The sequence below is a fragment of the Theropithecus gelada genome, chromosome 15 (assembly GCF_003255815.1).
Source record: "Theropithecus gelada isolate Dixy chromosome 15, Tgel_1.0, whole genome shotgun sequence".
NCBI lineage: Eukaryota > Metazoa > Chordata > Mammalia > Primates > Cercopithecidae > Theropithecus > Theropithecus gelada.
The window spans coordinates 83,335,541-83,349,613 of NC_037683.1; the positions used below are offsets into that span (position 1 = coordinate 83,335,541).

The 14,073-nt window shown below is 38.3% G+C and overlaps 1 protein-coding gene across 2 annotated transcripts in view; it reads left to right on the forward strand.

Annotated features, from left to right (window-relative positions):
• The window catches only part of C15H9orf135 (chromosome 15 C9orf135 homolog), a 92,819-nt gene that overhangs the window by 48,558 nt on the left and 30,188 nt on the right, over positions 1-14,073 (forward strand). The window lies entirely within an intron of this gene.

The following is a 14,073-nucleotide window of genomic DNA, read 5'->3' on the forward strand; positions in this document are numbered from 1 at the left end:
AACATCACTAATTACCAGGCAAATATAAATCATAACCACAATGAGATATCACCTCATGCCTGTTGGGATGACTATTATCAAAAAGACAAAAGATAAGTGTGGGCAAGCATGAGGAGAAATTGGAAACCTTGAACACTGTTGGTGGGTGTGTAAAACGGTACAGCCATTATGGAAGAAAGTATAGAAGTTCCTTAAAAATAAAAAGTAGAACTACAATATGATTTATCAGTCATGCTTCTGGGTACACATCCAGAGGAAATGAAACCAGTATCTTGTAAAGGTATCTGTACCCCCATCTTCATTACAGCATTATTCATAATTGCCAAGATACAGACTCAACCTAAGTATCTTGATGGATATTATTTCACCTTAAAAAAAGAAGGAAACCCTGCAATTTGTGACAACATGGATGAACCTAGAGGATATGATGCTAAGTGAATACAGACCCAGAAAGAAAAATACTGCATAATCTCACTTTTACATGGAATCTAAAATGTTGAATTTATAGAAGCTGAGAGTAGAATGGTGGTTGCCAGGACCTGAGGGGTGGGAGAAATAGAGAGATGTTGGTCCAAGGGTGCAAAGCTTCAGTCATGCAAGATGAATAAGTGCTAGAGATCCAATGTACAGCATGAGGATTATAGTTGACAATCATGTGTCATATACTTGAAATTTGCTAGAAAAGTAGATCTGAAGTGTTCTCATTGAAAAGAAAGGTAACTATGTGAGGAGATGGATATGTTAATTAACTTGACTGTAGTAAAAACAGTTTAATATGTAAATATGTATCAAAACATTATATCATGCACTTTATACATGTACAGTCTTGATTTAAAATAATTTAAAAAGCCCAAAGTGAGTGGCAAAGATTTTTTAAACATTAGGGCTGTGGAATTTATATTTAAACCTGACATTTCCTTTAATCTCACGTGTATTAATAAAGAGCCAGTATAACTAGTATTACTCTTCATAATATTTAAAGTTTATGTAGTTGTCATAGAAAATCATTAGTTATAATTACTTAAAATGAAGACTTCAGTTGATGTCTGTGAATAGTAGTGTACTATGCATCTTTGAGCTACAGAGGTGGTTTCACAGGAATGAGAGTTTTCCAGAATTTCAGAAATCTTTGCTGCTGTCTGTATTTAATTTGATTCTGTATTTGACAGTTACAGAGTTAAATTATTACCCAAACATTTAAATCTTATATTGTTCTTTCAAATGGCATTTTAAAAGTATTAGGCCTGAGGAAATTACATTTGTCCCACATATCTGAGTTAATTCTTTCAATATAACCATTTAATGAGTGCATACTATTTACTAAGAAGAGTTAGGCGCTGGGAATATAGAAAAAGACATCAGCTCATTTGTCCAATGTATGAGATGGAAAAACAACCAATTAATACTTATGTATATCAGCCAAGGAATATGCTTGGCTGAAAGTAACAGGAAACCTAACTAATAGCAGCTTGAATAATTAAGACATTTATTTGGTCACCTGGCATGAAATATAAAGGCAAGGAGTCCAAAACTGGTATGGCACTTAAACAATGTCATCAAGAATTTGGATCTTTTTGTCTTTCTTCTTTATAAGTCTTATTAAGTAGCTTTTGTCCTTGCAATCTCAAGATGGTTGCTATGCCTCCAATCCCCATTCTGTTCCAGAAAGAAAGAAGTGAAAAAGTAAAGAGGTAAAGGGAAACCCTCCCCAGGATCTTCATCCTACATCTATTTCACGAACTGTGGCTTGGCCACCCATGGCTACATGATTGTTTTCAGCTTCTAAGTAGAGAAAGACAAGGGAGAAGGGAATTTGGAATAAGTGTTGATTGGGCCAGACTACTTGCCACAACACACTGGGGGTGAACATGATGCAAGGGAGCACTGCATCAGATTTGGGAGGTCAGGAAAGGCTTCTAGGTAGAAGCAACACCTGAGCTGAGTCACAAAGTCTGAGTTGGAGTCAGCCAGATCAACAGGAGAGAAGGGCACCCTAGGCAGAGGATGAAGGATGTACAAAAAAGGCAGGGAGGCTGGGTGTGGTGGCTCACACTTGTAATCCCAGCACTTTGGGAGGCTGAGGCAGGAGGATCACCTGAGGCCAGGAGTTCAAGACCAGCCTGGCCAACATGGTGAAACCCCGTCTCTACTAAAAATACAAAAGTTAGCCAGCAAGGTGGCATGCACCTGTAATCCCAGCTACTCGGGAGGCTGAGGCATGAGAATCGCTTGAACCAGGGAGGTAGAGGTTGCAGTGAGCTGAGATTGCCAACACTGCATTCCAGCCTGGGAGACAGAGTGAGACTCCGTCTCAAATAAAAATAAAATAATAATAATAATAAAAAGCAGGGAGGAGCAGGACCGACGGGAGGCATCCTTGGCTCATAGAGCAAGAATTTGCAGTGATGACAGGTAAAGTTGGAGAGAAATGCTGGGGCTAAGAAAGCAGGACCTGAAAGCCATGCTGAGCTCGGACTTTATCATGTAGGTGGTATTAAAGGTTTTTGAGCATAGAGTGGGAATAATCAGATTTGTATTTAGAAAACAGAGAACAGATTGGTAGGCAACTGAGATTGCAGTCTCGAACGTACAAAGGCAAGACGTAAAAAAAACCTGACCTTAAGCGATGGTGGTGTGGAGGCGGAGAAGGGTGCAGATTTTAGATCTATCTAAAAAAAAAAGAAAAAAGAAAAAAGAAAAAAGAGGCATTGACATCTACTTAAAGATTGATTAATTATGGGGGTAAAGCAGACTTGAGATTGATTCCTAGGCTTCTGGCTTAGGCAACTGGAGGGTGGTGGGGCCATTCACTGAGGCAGTGAAGTCAGGAGGAAGAGCAAGTATCAGATAGCATGTGGATATTTGAGACTGGGGCACAAGAGAGATTACTGATCCAGTCCCAACTGCTAATATAGGTATCCTAGCTGATTCCTTTGCCTCATCTTTTCCTGTCAATCTATTCTCCAACCTGCAGCTTGAATAATCCCTTTAAAACGTAACCCTCCCACTGTTTAATATCATTACAGTATAGTTTTCTCTTCTACCTTAATGAGCATTTACTATGTGTATGGCACTGAGATAAGGGCTTTACATGCCATATCTAGGGATCTTAGCAAATGCTGGGCTTGGATCAGGATTAAAATCAGATTCAAATTGTCCTCCATTTCATTTTTCCTCTCCATCTCTTACCCACTAGCTTCTTAGAGGTTGATCTCTAAAAAGTAGGCCTGGGGCCTGGGCACATGGCTCATACCTGTGGTCCCAGCATGTTGAGAGGTTGAGGTGGGAGGATCAGTTGAGCCTAGAAGTTCAAGTCTGCAGTGAGTTTGAATCACCTGTTCTGTGAAAGAACTGTATATACAAAGCGACCCCCAAATGCTGAAGGAATAAGAAAGAGGCAGACAAATCCAGGTCATAGGTTTTGGGTAGTTTAAGGGAACTTAAAAGCAGGGAGACTTACAGAAGAATGGTCTTGGGAGGCCACAATACAGGTAGATCTCCACATCGCAAATCCCCAGACCCAGGGCTTAAATCTTAGGGAAAGTATCATTGCTCTGGAAGGAACGTGTAGGTGGCTATGGATGTCAAAGCCTATGATTTCCAGAACAACAAGGGTCGTTTTGGAGGAAACTTACAATGAGTAGGTCTTCCTACAGAAAGAGTAATACATCAGTCAGACATTTGGGAGGCATTCTTGAACTTGGGGTTAGTTAGAAGTTACATGGTGGATTGGCATTTAAAATAAAGTCACTCTTCTCTCCTTGTGGCCACTGCACTCCAGCTAGGGTGATGGAGTGAGACCTTGTCTCAAAAATAAAGAAATAAAATTTTAAAAATAGGCCTGGAATTCAGCAGCTGTGGATTTGTTCTGTGGCTAATTCAGCAGATAGAAGTAGGAGGAAATGACAGGGATGTCTGTATCAGCTCAATATAAGTTTTTTTTTTTTTTTGAAGGATGGTTGCTGTTAAGAATGAGACAGAGATTTCCAGAGTGGTTGTAAGTTGCAGTCTCACCTGCACAATGCACCCCTCACCTTAACACAGGGTCAGGTAGACTCCATGACCGGCTGTGGCTACGTTTGTCTTAAGTAATGAATACTGCTTCTACTGCTGCCAGTGATGAGATTAACTTCAAATTAATTCCCTGCTTCTTTAAGTCACGTACTCACATTCAGACTCCTAGATGGGACCTGTCTGATTTGGTGAATACATGTCACATGCCCTTGTTCTGGCTGCCAGGAAGCTGGGTGATAAAATATCTGCCACCCATCTAGACAAAACAGAAAAGAAACAGAAATAGTTGATCTTTAAGGTTCCTTTGAGCTTAAGAAGCTGTGATTCTGTGGGCTTGGGTACATCATCTTGTCATCGAGTCGCACATGTTACCACTGGTGTTAGGGCAGCTGTCGATGTTTTTTAACTCATACCATGAATTTTATGATAACTCCAATATCAGACACCGTTTCTTTTCTTATCTTACAAAACATCTTTCGTTGTACTCTACCTTACAAAGTATATCATAACTACAACCGTTAAAGACAAAAGAGGGCAAACATAGCAAATTGTGTGTGGTGCAGGGTGAAAGCCGGCCACCTAACTTCCCGGCATCCTTACAGTGTGGCATATCCTAGTGAATTTACTGGTTTCTGGTCTTCAGTTTTACATTTCCGGAAAGCCTGTTTTTATCAGTACTTCAGAATTTATGACACATGGAGATCAACTCGTGCTCATTAAATTCACGAGAAACATCAGAATTCTAATTAGTTAATTTATGAGAAATAGAAATTTCAAGCACACCAGAAGGTCATGTCAGCCTAATAAAAGGCATTCTCTCTCTGTGAAAAACCATAGGGGAAGCCAAACAATAATCAGAATGTTGTTCACTCTTTAAAATCAGAGCAAGGGGAGCTGGTTACATGATTACAATGATTAATGGCCTTAGACTTCGGTGGCCTGATTGTAATAGGATTCTTTTGGTGGTAAGGAACAAAAACACAATTAAAATTTTCTTGGGCAAGAAGGACAGTTTATTAAAAGAATACTGGAGTGCCTCATGGAACTTTGGGAAAGTCCTTTGAAGAACCTGGCTTCAGAGATTACTGGAATCGGGACTAGAAAAAACTTGGGATTCTCTTCCTGTTGGCTTTATTCCCTCCCTCTGAGGATCAACTTCTTCCACTGGCTGGAGGATGTTACATCCCTCAGTTACTGTCATGGGAGAGTGAGTGGCCCTTTTCCATTGGTTACTATTAAGAAAAGGAAATCCCAAAGAGGGCCCTGACCTAACAGCCATGAGTAGGGACGGGAGCGGTAAAGCAGAGCCACCTGGCACACACTTGTTTCTGCTGGTTCCAGATAATGACTTAAAGTCACCGTTGGCTGTCAGTAAGTCCGGTTTGGTGGACTGACATTGATGTAGTCCAGCTCTGCTTCCAGAACCAGGGGGATCTGTTTGTGAACCAGGATACCTCTTCCCCAAGACAATGCCTAGAAATAATGCCTCCCTTGTCTTTCTGACCTCTTGCTTCCTGGAGTTTCTCTGAAAGGCATTTCTCTTTTAATGGACCTGTTCTTTCTGCTACAGCTAATATCTAGAGGAAGATCCATGTTGATTTCCCATATTTTTATTCTCAAAAGACCTCCTTATTTCAAATTTGGGGAGCACGTAATGTACTCTCTATCACTTGAAGATTGATTGTTGTCCTGTTCTTCGGATTTTTTTTTAAGGGGGCGAGGGAGGGAGGAGGCAATCACAAAGAGTTGGTGAGTAATTGGCTGAAAGTCATCATTCAATATTATAAAAGTTTCCATTTTGTTCCGCAATCCCTTTCTAGAAAGATAACTGAATGTTTTGATCTTTCACCTGTATTTACTTTGCATACTCATTGTAGTTAATCTATATCTCTTTATATTCTAATTTTATTTTAATGATTTAGTTATTCAATGAATGTTTCTCATTGCCTACTTTGTATCAGACTCTGCGCTGGGAGGTGATAATAAGGAGAGGGAGAAGGGCTCAATTAGGAGGGACAGGTTTCTGTCTGCTTTACATGAGTAGAGAGATACCCAGATACTGACCTGCAGGATAGTTCAGCCCAAAGCAACTGTCCAGTGTTCTACTGGGGTTCCTGATAAGCGTATCATTTGAGTCATAACTTTGAGTGAGAAGAGGGTAGGGAAGCAAGTTCACTGTTATCTATTAACACAAACATATTTTAAGATTATGGAATATTTTCGTTTTCTAAAATACTCTTCAAACACCCATCTACTCATTACCCAGTTGTAATGTAAGTTTTTAAAGAAATGGTTTATCATGATTTATATAGCCATTCAATATATCCATTTTCTTGCAGGACATTAGCTTCCAAATTGTCACTATTACAAATAAGGCCACAGTAACTATCATTATACACGCCTCCTTGAATATATATGTAAGAGTTTCTTTATACCCCATAAATATTACAATTATAAATCATCAATTCACAGTAACATTTTTTAAAAAAGAGTTTTCTTTATATTCAGAATTGCTGGGTAATAAGACATATGCACCTTCAATTTTGCAAGATATTGCCACTAGTTTTGTTTGTACATATTTATTGTTTCATAGTCTCATAAATAGGGATTTTTAATTTTTATCAATCTAATAGATATTACATGGCATTTCATTGTTGTTTTACTTTGCATTTCACTAATTACTAAATTTGACTTGCAAGAGTTTTAAAGGCTGGGCACAGTGGCTTACGCCTGTAATCCCAGAACTTTGGGAGACCAAGGCAAGTGGATCTCTTGAGGCCAGGAGTTCAAGACCAGCCTGGCCAACATGACAAAACCCCATCTCTACTAAACATACAAAAATTACCCAGGCTTGGTGGTGCGTGCCTGTAGTTCCAGCTACTTGAGAGGTTAAGGCAGGAGAATTGCTTGAACCCGGGAGGAGGAGGTTGCAATGAGCCATGATTGTGCCACTGCACTCCAGTCTGGGGATGACACAGTGAGATTTTGTCTAAAAAGAAAAAAAAGGGTTTTAAAAAATTAATTGTGTTATTAATCCTCTTTTGATTAGATTTATGTTATTAATCCTCTTTTGGTTAGATTTATTTCATTTTATTTTACTGTTTTTTTGAGATGGAGTCTTGCACTGTCTCCCAGGCTGGAGTGTAATGGCGCGGTCTCGGCTCACTGCAACCTCCACCTCCTGGGTTCAAGTGATTCCCCCGCCTCAGCCTCCCGAGTAGCTGAGACTACAGGCCCCCGCCACCACGCCCGGCTAATGTTTGTATTTTTAGTTGAGACGGGGTTACACCATGTTGGCCAGGCTGGTCTCAAACTCCTGACCTCAGATGATCCACCTGCCTCGGCCTCCCAAAGTGTTGGGGTTACAGGTGTGAGCTACTGCACCCGGCCTTTTGGTTAGATTCATAATAAATATGTTCTTCTAGTCTTTGACTTTTCTGAAAACTTTGTTTATAGTATCTTTTGATGAACAGAAGTTTTAAATTACAATTTAGTCAAGACCTATATATGAAATGTCAAACTCTAAAATTTTAGAAATTACATATATATTCACATACAGAAATGTATATGTAACATACATGTAATATAGATGCATATATGTAATATTTTTATAAGACTAAAGGTTATTATGTGACTCACTCTTTCCCTACTGATTTGTAAGGTCATTTCTGTCATACACCAAATTCCTACATTTAAGCAGATCTGCTTCCAGGCTTTCTTTACATTTTCTCAATTGGTCTATTTTTATATTGACTCTCTTTGGCACTTCATGGAGTCATATGACTATTAGGATTTGTTTGTCAAGTTCTACAAAACACCTTATTGGTGTTTAGATTGGAAGTGCTTTAAATTTTCTGGATGGAATAATTGCTATCATTATATCCACCATTCCACACATACATAAATTATTTTACGTTTTTCAACAACATTTTGTATTTTCCCCATAAATCATATATCTCTTCTGTTATATGTATTCTTATAGGAAACTTAGATATTTTGTTGCCAAGTATAAATGGGATTTTCCTACTTTGATTATGCTTTCTAATTTCTTGTTGCAGGTATATGGCTATGCTATTTTTGTATATTGATCTTTTATCCGACAACCTTGCTGAAACTTGCCTATTGTTATAATTTGTAGATTCTCTAGCATTTTGTAAAATGTAAACAACTTTGTCATCCATGGAGGATGACGATTTTGTTTTTTTTATTCCGATTATGCTATTTGCTGATGTTGATTTTGCTGGTTTTTCTTGTTTTACTGTGTTTTCTAGGCTCTCTAGTGCATTATTGAATAGAAGTGCTAATGGAGGACTTCTGTGACTAGGAATATTTCAGGGGAGAATTTTCATGAGCTTAGTTTTTATTCTTATTTTTTGTGTTCTTCTCTTAGTAATGTTGCCTTGTTCTGTTCATTTAAAGTATGATGGATTTTCCTGGACTAGCAGCAATCATAGGTCATTCTACCCCAGAGGAATGAAAACTTTCAGCAGTTTGCTCAATATCTTAGTTCAAGAGTGCCCTCTTCAGTTCTAACAGTGAAGTGAGGCTTGTTTAATTAATGACACGTTTCCAGGGTGGTAAAATGTAGGAGGGAGTGATGTTTACTGATATCGTGATACTCTCTTATAGCCCTAGGATCCTTATTTTCTTGTGTTTTATTTCTTATTTTTCTTTACCTTCTAGTTGCCCCCCTCCTCTCCAGAAACATTGTCTTCCCAAGACTATAACTGTGGTCCTGGATACTTCCTTGAAAAGTCATGCTTCAGATCTTCTGGTCTCAGACCTGTTCTCATGATTTCCTCATCAGAAAAGGGCATTCTCTTTCTGTGGGTGCTGTCCTCTGTGTTCCACCTCTGCTAGAGACTTGCCACCTCTCCTGTCTTCCATGTAATCCCTGCCTGATTCTGTTTCAGCGTGGGCTCTGATTTGACTCTACTGATTCTGGACTGTTCTACCTACACGTAAATTGAAGTTTGTGGTATTCCCTATCCTTAACTATGCTCTACCTGTGGGCAATTGTGTAGTTTTATTTGCTTTACTGTTGACCCGTATAGTTTTGGAGGATGTATGTAGATAGGTGGATTTAAGGAACCAAAGGGTTGAGAAATGTGTGTTGCAACCTTCCTGCATAACTGGATTTGCCATTTTATTTCTGTGATTCTGGTCTTTTTTTGCCTTACATATTTGTATTAGCCTGTTTTTGCATTGAAATAAAGAAATCCCTGAGACTGGGTAATTTATAAAGAAAAGAGGTTTAACTGGCTCACAGTTCTACAGGCTTTACAGGAAACATGGTGCTGGCATCTGCTTAGCTTCTAGGGAGTCCTCAGGGAGCTTTTACTCATGGCAGAAGGTGAAGGGGGAGCAGGCACGTTACATGGCGAAAGCAGGAGCAAGCAAGAGAGTTGGGGGGCAGGAGCTACACACTTTTATATGACCAGATAGTGTGAGAACTCACTCACTATTATGAAGATGGTACCAGGCCACAAAGGATCTTCCTCCATGACCCAACCACCTCCCACCAGGCCTCACCTCCAGTATTGGGAATTACAATTCAACATGAGATTGGGGCAGGGACAAATATCCAAACAGTGTCAATATTCTATACGTTGTTAGGTTTGTTGACATAAGATTGTTATATACTTTCTTGATGACTTGCTGTTTTAATCAGTAGATAATGATCTTTATAACTAGTAATTTTTGCTCAAAGTCTCTTACATAGGGTATTAATTTAAGAATTCAATTTCCTTTGGTTAATATTTGCTGTTGTTGACCAAAAGACCACCAGGATGGCTAAATAGTAGAAAGGAGAGCTTTATTGGAGATATTGGTTTGGAAGCTGGGAAGAGAAAGTCTCCAGCATGGACAAGGGGAAGCACAGGTTGGGTTTTATGCCTCACAGGGCCTGAATCATGCATATTCAGGAGACTTGAGGGAAAAGCTATACATATTTATGAGGGAGCTGTGTGAGTGTGTAATGGATAAATATGTATATGACATACATCCTATGTTCACTTTGGGACTGGGTTTTAACATTAAAATGAGGTGGAATTTGGCTCTTCCTATCAAAAGGTGAGCTTTAGGACACAAAGACAGTTTATGCACAGCCTCAATCAGTTGGCAGGAACTGGTTAAAGGTCTGCAATCACTTATCAGAGAAGAAAGTTTGTAAGGCCAGTCCTCTATCCAATTAGAGTCACAGTGGTTTGGATTGTAAGTCAGAATTAGGACAATTGGCCTGACATCTCCTATTGTTAGGATATTTAGTGAGAATTTAGAAATTTGCAATGCCAAACTGTCCCTGAATCCCCAAACCATAGGTAACTTTTTGTTTTTTTTTTAACCTTAGGTTCTGTCTTAGTTGATAAAGGGGTATCTATTTTGGTCTCTCAGATCGCACTGTGTATACTTTTATATATTTTTGTTTTGGTTTTTTATTATTTTATGTTTAATTTTTGTGGGTACATAGTAGCTGTATGTATTTATAGAATACATGAGATATTTTGGTATAGGCATGCAATGCATAATAATCACATCGTGAAAAACTGGATATCCATCCTCTCAAGCATTTATCCTTTGTGTTACAAACAATCCAGTTATACTCTTGTAGTTATTTTAAAATGTACAATTAAATTATTATTGACTATAGTCCCCACATTGTGCTATTAAATACTAAGTCTTACTCATTCTATTATTTTTTGTACCCATTCACCATCCCCACCTCCCCAGTGTACCACCCCCTCCCTGCCCCGACTACCCTTCCCATCCTCTGGTAACCATCATTCTACTCCCTATGTCCATGAGTTCAGTTGTTTTGGTTTGTAGATCCCACAAATACGTGAGAATATGTGATATTTGTCTTTTTGTGCCTGGCTTATTTCACTTAACATAGTGATCTCCTGTTCTATCAATGTTGTTGCAAAAGACAAAATCTCATTCTTTTTAATGGCTGAATAGTACTTCATTGTCTAGAAGTACCACGTTTTCTCTATCCATTCACGTGTTGATGAATTCTTAGGTTGCTTCCAAATCTTGGTTACTGTGAACAGTGCTGCAACAAACTTGGGAGTGCAGATATTTCTTTGATATACTGATTTCCTTTCTTTTGCATATATACCCAGCAGTGGGATTGCTGAATCATATGATAGCTCAATTGTTAGCTTTTTGAGGCACCTCTAAACTGTTCTCCATAGTGGTTGTACTAATTTACATTCTTACAACAATATATAAGGATTCCCTTTTCTCCACATCCTTGCCAGCATTTGTTATTGCCTGTCTTGTGGATATAAGCCATTTTAACTGGCATGAAATAATACCTCATTGTAGTTTTGATTTGCATTTCTCTAATGATCAATGATGTTGAGTACCTTTTCATATGCCTGTTTGCCACGTGTATGTCTTCTTTTGAGAAATGTCTATTTGAATCATTGGCCCATTTTTTGATGGGATTATTAGATTTTTTTCCTATAGAGTTGTTTGAGCTCTTTATATATTCTTGTTACTAATCCCTTGTCAGAATTTTCTCCAATTCTGTGGGTGATCCCTTCACTTTGTTGATTGTATCCTTTGCCATGTAGAAGCTTTTTAACTTGATATGATACCATTTGTCTGCTTTTGCTTTCATTACCTGTGCTTGTGGAGTATTGCTCAAGAAATCTTTGCCCAGATCAATGTCCTGGAGATCTTTCCCAATGTTTTGTTGTAGTAGTTTAATAGTTTGAGGTAATCAATTTAAGTCTTTAATCCATTTTGATTTGATTTCTGTATATGATGAGAGATAGGGGTCTAGTTTCATTTTCTGCATGTGGAAATCCAGTTTCCCCAGCACCATTTGTTAAAGAGACTGTCTTTTCTCCAGTGTATGTTATTGGCACCTTTCTTAAAAATGAATTCACTGTAGGTGTGTGGATTTGTTTCTGGGTTCTGTATTCTGTTCCATTGGTCTATGTGTCTGTTTTTATGCCAGTACCATGCTGTTTTGGTTACTATAGCTCTGTAGCATAATTTGAAGTCAAATAATGTGACTCTTCCAGTTTTGTTTTTTTGGCTATTCTGTGTCTTTTGTTATTCCATATAAATTTTAGAATTGTTTCTTCTATTTCTGTAAAAGATGTCATTGGTATTTTGATAGGGGTTGCATTTAATCTGTAGATTGCTCTGGGTAATATGGACATTTTAACAATATTGAGTTTTCCAAGCCATGAACATAAAATATTTTTCCATTTTGTGGTGTTCTCTTCAATTTCTCTCATCTATGTTTTATAGTTTTTGTTGTAGAGATCTTTCGCTTCTTTTGTTAATTCCTAGGTATCTAATTTTATTTGTGACTATTGTAAATAGGATTAAGTTTTTTGAAATTTTTTTTTTAGATTGTTCACTGTTAACAAATAGAAATGTCACTGATTTTTTTTTTCTTTTTTGAGACAGTCTTTCTTTGTCACCCAGGCTGGAGTGCAACAGTGTGATCATGGCTCACTGCAACCTCTGCCTCCCAAGTTCAAGCAATTCTCCTGCCTCAGCTACCTGAATAGCTGGGATTACAGGTGTGTGCCACCACACCTGGCTAATTTTTGTATTTTTGTAGAGGCTGGGTTTCACCATGTTGCCCAGGTTGGTCTTGAACTCCTGGTCTCAAGTGATCCACCCACCTGGCCTCCTAAAATACTGGGGGCTTGAGCCACCACGCTCGATCTGCCACTGATTTTTGTATGTTAATTTTGTATCCTGCAACTTTACTGAATTTATCAGTTCTAAATTTACTGAATTTGTTTATCAGTATACTTTTTTGGTGGTCTTTAGGATTTTCTAAATATAAGATCATGTCATGTACAAACAAGGATAATTCGACTTCTCCCTTTCCAATTTGGATGCCCTTTATTTCTTTTTCTTGTCTAATTGCTCTAGCTAATATTTCCAGTACTATGTTGAATAACAGTGGTGAAAGTGGGCATCCTTGTTGTATTTCAGATTTTAGAGGAAAGGCTTTCGGTTTTTCCCCATTCAATATGACACTAGCTGTGGGTCTGTCATATATAGCTTTCATTAGTTGAAGTATATTCTTTCTTTAATCAATTTTTTGAGGATGTTTGTCATAAAGGGATGTTGAACTTTTATCAAATACTTTTTCCATATCAATTGAAATGACTGTATAATTTTTATCCTTCATTCTGTTGATATGATGTATCACACTGATAGATTTGCATATGTTGAACCATCCTTGTATCTCTGGGATAAATCCCACTTGATCATGATGAATGATTTTTTTAACATGTTGTTGAATTTGGTTTGCTAGTATTTTATCAAGTATTTTTGCATCAATATTCATTAGAGATACTGGCCTATAGTTTTCTTTTTTTGATATGTCTTTGTCTGGTTTTGGAATCAGGGTAATACTGGCCTCTTAGAATGACTTTGGAAGTATTCCCTCTGCCTGTATTTTTCAGAATAGTTTGAGTAGGATTGGTATTAGTTCTTTAAATGTTTGGTAGAATTCAGCAGTGAAGCCCTCATGTCCTGGGCTTTTCCTTACTGGGAGAATTTTTTATCTTTGATCTCATTACTTGTTGTTGGTGTAAGAGTTAAAGAGGAAAGAAACACAAAAAGTGGCTCAACAGTCAAAGACAGGTTGATTTTGGAGAATAAAGCTGAGAGGGGCTTCTGGACGATTTCAGTTAGGAGCATTCCTCTCTTACAGACTAAGAGTATTTAAAGGTTCAGAGCTAGAAAACTTATCATAGGCTTGGAATATTTCTGTGTTGGGAAGAAGTTTATTGCAGGGTTGGAATGTCTCTGGTCGGAGGGGAGGTTATCTTGGGGCTGACATCTCTCTGGTTGGGGAGGGGTTTATCTTAAGGTTGGAATGTTTCTGGTTGGAGATGTCATTTGTGGTTTATGATCATGCTGACCTTAGCCATTAGGCTGATGCCCTTTGGATTTAGGCAGTTTTTGATCAAAGTGAACTTTAAAATGGCGGTGTTTGTCTCAGATGGCGATGCTCCTGCTCTGTCAACTAGTCTGTTCAGGTTTTGGATTTCTTCATGGTTCAGTCTTGGTAGGTTG